The 7,918-nt window shown below is 37.2% G+C and overlaps 1 pseudogene; it reads right to left on the bottom strand.

Annotated features, from left to right (window-relative positions):
- Window positions 1–312: 312 nt before the first annotated feature.
- LOC113067801 (T-cell ecto-ADP-ribosyltransferase 2-like) lies at window positions 313–1,180 on the bottom strand (annotated as a pseudogene).
- Window positions 1,181–7,918: the final 6,738 nt, after the last annotated feature.

A 7,918-nucleotide genomic window follows, 5' to 3' on the forward strand; every position in this document is an offset into this window, starting at 1 on the left:
TAGTAAACAAAACAAGCAGCATTTTATTAAGAAGCAGAATATTAAATATTTGCAATATATGCTGGCTTTCCTAAAAGACTATTTACTACATGGCCAACATTTTGTTCAGTATTGTTCAGTTATGTGATGCAAAAAAACGGTAAACAAAGAAAAATTGGTTCACTCTGAATAATTTACTCAAAAATAACTATTTAATTGTTGAAATTATCTTGAAGCATTGAACTACAGGGGAAATTTTTTTTTTAATATTGATTTGTGTAGAACTGACTTGTATGAACATATAGGCCCTGTATTCAAAACACTTTATTCAGCTCAGTGCACAACCTAGTATTTTTTTATGGACTTTGTTGGTTCCTTAAATAGAGCACAGTTTAATTCACTTTTTCTACCAGAGCTTTCCAAAATGAACACAGTGTTACACCAAGCACCCTTCTGACCTTTTTTCTTGACAGCAGTGACTTTAAGCATCTCATATGGAGGAATCAGCACTTCACTCTCATGAGGAAGCTTGGAATATTTTGTCACCTCAGCACCTTCACAAGTGAGGATTTCAAAACAAGATACAGTTCCAAAAGACATTGCTGTTTTTGGATAACGAGACAATGATGCAAATGAACCAAAACGAACCTCCCGGTTGAGGATTCTCCTCAAATTTTACTTTTGTACCACGATAAGTCTTGATGCATTTGTTTTGTTCCTTCAGAATCTGTATCGCATCTGTTAACAAAAAGTGAAGTGAATACCATTTGTTTGACTTGTTTTCATAATTTAGTTTACCAGAACAAGCATCATTATTGAAGTCTTTAAATACTTGATCCGTGTACACATAAATGGCTTTTAAATGATTATCTGTCAACGTATCTTCTGGCTTTATAAATTCCGAACTTTTTTTCCAAGCCCTATTAAATTCATCTGAGTTTTTGAGTTCCTTTTTTAGATATTCTGTCTTCACCAGGTTTGCCATGTTCTCTCTACAGCCCTTATATTGATCATCAACTGAATCCAGGGCCATATCCAATGGAAATATCTTCCCTTTAACAGCAGCTCTGTGATCCTGCAGCAACAGGGATCATAATGATAAATCATCAGTATTCATGTCTGTAATATTCATACTAGAACACAATCTTACCTTTCCTAGAGCAGCTGAAATGAGAAGAAGAGCTTCAATGATCAGCAGCATCTTGATTCAATCAGATCCCTCAGATTATTTTGTAGATCTAGTAAAGAGCAGATGCTGAAAGACAACAGCTTTTCACAAATACACGAAATCTTTCACTCCAGTGTTAATATGTGCATAGATTTTCGCAATGACCTTTGTAGGCTACTTCAGCCCCAAACTTACCTAAGAATACTGCCCCTATTTAATGTCAGATTCTTCCTTGGTTTGTCACTTTCAGGAACAGCAATGAGAGTAGAAGATCAGAAAAAGCAGATGCTAACAGCCAGATGACGATGACTCTTTAGACCCTTTACGCTTAAGGAAGGTTAAGGAAAACAGTTGGACACCATGGTATAATGAGCATACTCGCACCCTAAAGAGAGCAGCCCGAAAAATGGAGCGCAGCTGGAGGAAAACAAAACTAGAGGTATTTCGTATTGCTTGGCGGGAAAGTAGCATATCCTACAGAAAAGCATTAAAAACTGCTAGATCTGATTACTTTTATTCTCTTTTAGAAGAAAACAAACATAACCCCAGGTATTTATTCAATACAGTGGCTAAATTAACGAAAAATAAAGCCTCAACAAGTGTTGACATTTCCCAACACCACAACAGTAATGACTTTATGAACTACTTTACTTCTTCAATCGATACTATTAGAGATAAAATTGCAACCATTCAGCCGTCAGCTACAGTATCACATCAGACATTGCACTATAGACCCCCTGAGGAACAGTTCCACTAATTCTCTACTATAGGAGAGGAAGAATTGTATAAACTTGTTAAATTATCTAAACCAACAACATGTATGTTAGACCCTATACCATCTAAGCTCTTAAAAGAGGTGCTTCCAGAAGTCATAGGTCCTCTTCTGACTATTATTATTCCTCATTGTCATTAGGATATGTCCCCAAAACCTTCAAACTGGCTGTTATTAAGCCTCTCATAAAAAAGCCACAACTTGACCCCAGAGAACTTGTTAATTATAGACCAATCTCGAATCTCCCTTTTCTGTCCAAGATACTAGAAAAGGTGGTATCCTCACAATTATATTCCTTCTTAAAAAAATGGTATATGTGTGGATTTCCAGTCAGGATTGAGATGTATCATAGTACTGAGACTGCTCTCCTTAGAGTTACAAATGATCTGCTCTTATCATCTGATCGTGGTTGTATCTCTCTATTAGTTTTATTGGATCTTAGTGCTGCGTTTGACACAATTGACCACAACATTCTTTTGCATAGACTTGAACACTTTGTTGGCATCAGTGGAAGTGCATTAGCATGGTTTAAATCGTACTTATATGACTGCCATCAGTTCATAGCAGTGAATGAAGATGTATCATATCGATCACAAGTGCAGTATGGAGTACCTCAAGGCTCAGTACTAGGGCCGCTACTCTTCATGCTTTATATGTTACCCTTGGGAGATATCATCAGGAAACATGGTGTTAGCTTTCACTGTTATGCTGATGATACGCAGCTCTATATTTCCTCGCAGCCCGGTGAAACACACCAATTTGAAAAACTAATGGAATGCATAATTGATATATAAATTTGGATGACGAGTCATTTCTTACTGCTAAATTCAGAAAAAACAGAGGTGTTAATCATAGGGCCTAAACACTCTGCTTGTAATAACCTAGAACACAGTCTAAGACTTGATGGTTGCTCTGTTAATTCTTCGTCATCAGTTAGGAACCTAGGTGTGCTACTTGATCGCAATCTTTCCTTAGAAAGCCACGTTTCTAGCATTTGTAAAACTGCATTTTTCCATCTCAAAAATATATCTAAATTACGGCCTATGCTCTCAATGTCAAATGCAGAAATGTTAATCCATGCATTTATGACTTCAAGGTTAGACTATTGTAATGCTTTATTGGGTAGTTGTTCTGCACACTTAGTAAACAAACTACAGCTAGTCCAAAATGCAGCAGCAAGAGTTCTTACTAGAACCAGGAAGTATTACCATATTAGCCCGGTCCTGTCCACACTGCACAAGCTCCCTATCAAACATTGTATATATTTTAAAATATTGCTTATTACTTATAAAGCCCTGAATGGTTTAGCACCTCAGTACTTGAATGAGCTCCTTTTACATTATACTCCTCTACGTCCGCTACGTTCTCAAAACTCAGGCAATTTGATAATACCTAGAATATCAAAATCAACTGCGGGCGGCAGATCCTTTTCCTATTTGGCGCCTAAACTCTGGAATAACCTACCTAACATTGTTCGGGAGGCAGACACACTCTTGCAGTTTAAATCTAGATTAAAGACCCATCTCTTTAACCTGGCATACACATAACATACTAATATGCTTTTAATATCCAAATCCGTTAAAGGATTTTTAGGCTGCATTAATTAGGTAAACTGGAACCGGAAACACTTCACATAACACCGTACTTTCTACATCATTAGAAGAATGGCATCTACGCTAATATTTGTCTGTTTCTCTCTTGTTCCGAGGTCACCGTGGCCACCAGATCCAGTCTGTGTCCAGATCAGAGGGTCACTGCAGTCACCCGGATCCAGTACGTATCCAGACCAGATGGTGGATCAGCACCTAGAAAGGACCTCTACTGCCCAGAAAGACAGCGGAGACCAGAACAACTAGAGCCCCAGATACAGATCCCCTGTAAATACCTTGTCTCAGAGGACCACCAGGACAAGACCACAGGAAACAGATGATTCTTCTGCACAATCTGACTTTGCTGCAGCCTGGAATTGAACTACAGGTTTCGTCTGGTCAGAGGAGAACTGACCCCCAACTGAGCCTGGTTTATCCCAAGGTTTTTTTCTGTCACCGATGGAGTTTCGGTTCCTTGCCGCTGTCGCCTCTGGCTTGCTTAGTTGGGGTCACTTCATCTACAGCGATATCATTGACTTGATTGCAAATAAAAACAGACACTATTTCAACTGAACAGAGATGACATAACTGAATTCAATGATGAACTGACTTTAACTATCATTTTGCATTATTGAGACACTGTTTTCCAAATGAATGTTGTTCAGTGCTTTGACGCAATTTATTTTGTTTAAAGCACTATATAAATAAAGGTGATAGACAGAGATAAGAAGGTTAAAGTCGTCTTTTTATATATCTCAGAGACAGCGGCTAAAGTGTGATCTTGATGCTTTTACAAACTGTTTAGCTCATCATAATGCATCACTTGTCAAGGTCTGTGTGGTTTCACACTGGACAAACTGTGAGTTGCTGGTTTAAAAAAAGTATAAAAAGCTTGACATGACTAAGTGTTTTACTCTACATCAGTTTGTTAATGGTATTTTTTAGCCTCTGTTTATCATTTAGGTGTATTTTTTGACACTATCACTTTTTAAAATCTTTATATGTAAATATATAGGAATGTGTTCATAAATCTGTACATTAACTGTGTTTATCTGTGTTCATTTCTTTTCTCTATGAATATACGGAGGATGACCAGTAGGTGTCACATTGCACAAGTGCACTCAGGGCTTCATATCAGTAAGTGTGTTTCAAAAACCATTTGAGGTCTTGCCCATTTGAGAGCATGAGCATGCAACAAGTAGTAGTCATTTGTCATAGAGACTACTGAACAGACATTTAGAAGTGTATTTTAAATGCAAATTATTGAAAAAAAAAAAAAAAAAGCTTGGTTAGATATTAATCATATTTGTGGAAACATTGGTATGGGTGCCTGTTAAGACTCTCATGAATCAAAGTATGTTTTTATGTGTTTATGTATCTATTCCTTCTGTTATGTTGTTGGTCTTGTTGTTGGGTTTTGTCCTACCACTGCCACAGTAGAGTAACCATTTTATTGATTTAACACAATCAACCAGACTGCCAGAGGGTTAAATGCATGTGCCCACTGTGCACTGGTTTTCTGATGACAGGCTTGGGCCCATTGTCACTGCTTGCAGCTACTATAAATGGTGCAGGCTGATTTTAAAGCAATCTGCAAACAGTGACATCAACTAGAATAGCATGAGCTGATTGGACTCTGATTCTGCAGGTCCTCCACCTTGTCCAGCTCCACCTATCTAGATCTCCTACGGGTCTTTTTATGCATGTTATTTGTGCAGCTGCACCAGCAGCATGTCTGTGGATAATGGCAGGAGCAAGTGAGGTGTCTATGGGGAAGTGAGACCTCTAGTGGACAACCTTGGAAACAGAGACCAGACAGCGTGACAGTATCTGTTCAAGTTCGAGAGGTCAGAAATATCTGTCATGACTGCACTTATTTCACTTCTCTCCTCGCTGCAGCCGTCTACTCTTACCTGAATTTCAGGCAAGGCGATGCGCGTCTCAAACAAGCCTCACAATTTGGTGCTGCTGACTGGTTTGTTGTATCATTATTATCATTATCAGTCAGGTTTAGCAAAGCCATAGCTCATTTTGTTAAGCGTCAGGAATTAATAAAACTCCCTACAACAAAACTGTGTGTGTTACTCTTCTGCACATTGAAAACCACAAATACTCAAGGTTTGAGTGTTTTATAGTAAAAAAAAAAAACAGGCCAATGCTCCTGAGGGAGGTGTGCCAAAGAAATTATCTGGTAATATTAGGACTCGGTTGGAAAACGAGGAGATATTCAATCTGTAATTCATTGTGCCTATCACTCACGAAATATAGTGAATGCATAACTAATGATAAAAACCAAATTATGTATGACAGAAAAGAGGGTTCAAGTCCTGCTGATTTTATTGATGACGCTGAATGCGTAAGAGCCCTAAAAGAGACCATGACAGTGTCACACGATAAACACAGCTATAATCCAAACCTTATATTACTAAAACAAACATTTAATATATAAACAACATTTAATGCACACAAGGATCTTTTATATTACAAGAGGAAAGACCTCATTTTAACAATTTAGAAGTGTCTAGCACTTCACTGACAATTATTATCAGTAAAGTCAATTGTGCATACAGTAACTTAAAATATCTCTTTGTAATTTAATTCTAAATAAGGAATTTTTTAAATCAAAGTAGTTATTAGAATGTCCAAAGTGTACTACTGAAAAAAACGTCTAAGGCCCCATTTACACTGCATGGTTCAAGTGACCCAATTCCAATTTATTTCCTCTCATGTGGCACAGATCGGATATGACCGGTGAACATGTAAGCAGGAAAAAAACGAATGGATTCCAATTTTCTCAGATCGGATTCAAGCCTCATTCATATGTGGTTATAAATCGGATATGAATCGGATACGTGCATTTGCGTATGCCATGTAAGCAGACAAATCGGATATTCCCCAGTAAATGCGAGTCGTACGTCATTAAAAAAGTGACGTCAACTCAGGTGGACACCACCAACTGAGATCATATGACTTATTATAGGCGTGAAATTCGCCTAGGCTGCAACAAGGGCTCTCCTCTTTTTTTCTCCGCTTTTCAAAATATTGTGGAAAGCAAAACTCTGTATAATTTTATTTGCATCTGCATCCATTGTATTTTGTGCTGTTTTACTTTCTTTTCCGGGTCAGAACATCTACGTTTGGTAGTTTGAGCACTGTATAGTCGATATAAAAAACTGGATGATGTGTAATTTCTTACTGCTAAATTCTGAAAAAACAGAGGTGTTAATTATAGGACCTAAAAACTGCGCTTGTAATAACCTAGAACACAGTCTAAGACTTGATGGTTGCTCTGTCAATTCTTCGTCATCAGTTAGGAACCTAGGTGTGCCATTTGATAGCAATCTTTCCTTAGAAAGCCACGTTTCTAGCATTTGTAAAACATCAAGCATTTTTCCATCTCAAAAATATTATCTAAATTACGGCCTATGCTCTCAATGTCAAATGCAGAAATGTTAATCCATGCATTTATGACTTCAAGGTTAGACTGTTGTAATGCTTTATTGGGTGGTTGTTCTGCACACTTAGTAAACAAACTACAGCTAGTCCAAAATGCAGCAGCAAGAGTTCTTACTAGAACCAGGAAGTATTACCATATTAGCCCGCTCCTGTCAACACTGCACTGGCTCCCTATCAAACATCATATAGACTTTAAAATATTGCTTATTACTTATAAAGCCCTGAATGGTTTAGCACCTCAGTATTTGAATGAGCTCCTTTTACATTATACTCCTCTACATCCGCTACGTTCTCAAAACTCAGGCAATTTGATAATACCTAGAATATCAAAATCAACTGCGGGCGGCAGATCCTTTTCCTATTTGGCGCCTAAACTCTTGAATAACCTACCTAACATTGTTCGGGAGGCAGACACACTCTTGCAGTTTAAATCTAGATTAAAGACCCATCTCTTTAACCTGGCTTACACATAACATACTAATATGCGTTTAATATCCAAATCCGTTAAAGGATTTTTAGGCTGCATTAATTAGGTAATCCGGAACTGAGGCTTTTAGCTCAACTAAACTGATGAGCTCATCATAATGCAACACTTGTAAATGTTTAATGTTTATGTGTGGTTTCACACTGAACAACTGGCAGCATATTATGTGACCCATGATAAACAAGATAAATACAATATTGCATGATGATGGTTAAATGATCACATACATTTTAATGTACAGTGTATTGTTAAAATGTAGTCTTTGAAATGGCAAAGTCAAAACAGAATGAAACATATAATTTAAAAATTAAGCAAATCAAGTCAAGTGCATTAAACTGCACTTAATTATAATTTTATTACATTTTATATTATCATTTTTGGTACAGATAATCTTAGAATCCTTACATGAAAAGAAAGAGAGAGTATTTAACCGTTATCATGTAATATTTATTTGGTTTACTATGGGACAC

The sequence above is a fragment of the Carassius auratus genome, linkage group LG28B (assembly GCF_003368295.1).
Source record: "Carassius auratus strain Wakin linkage group LG28B, ASM336829v1, whole genome shotgun sequence".
Classification (NCBI taxonomy): Eukaryota; Metazoa; Chordata; class Actinopteri; order Cypriniformes; family Cyprinidae; genus Carassius; species Carassius auratus.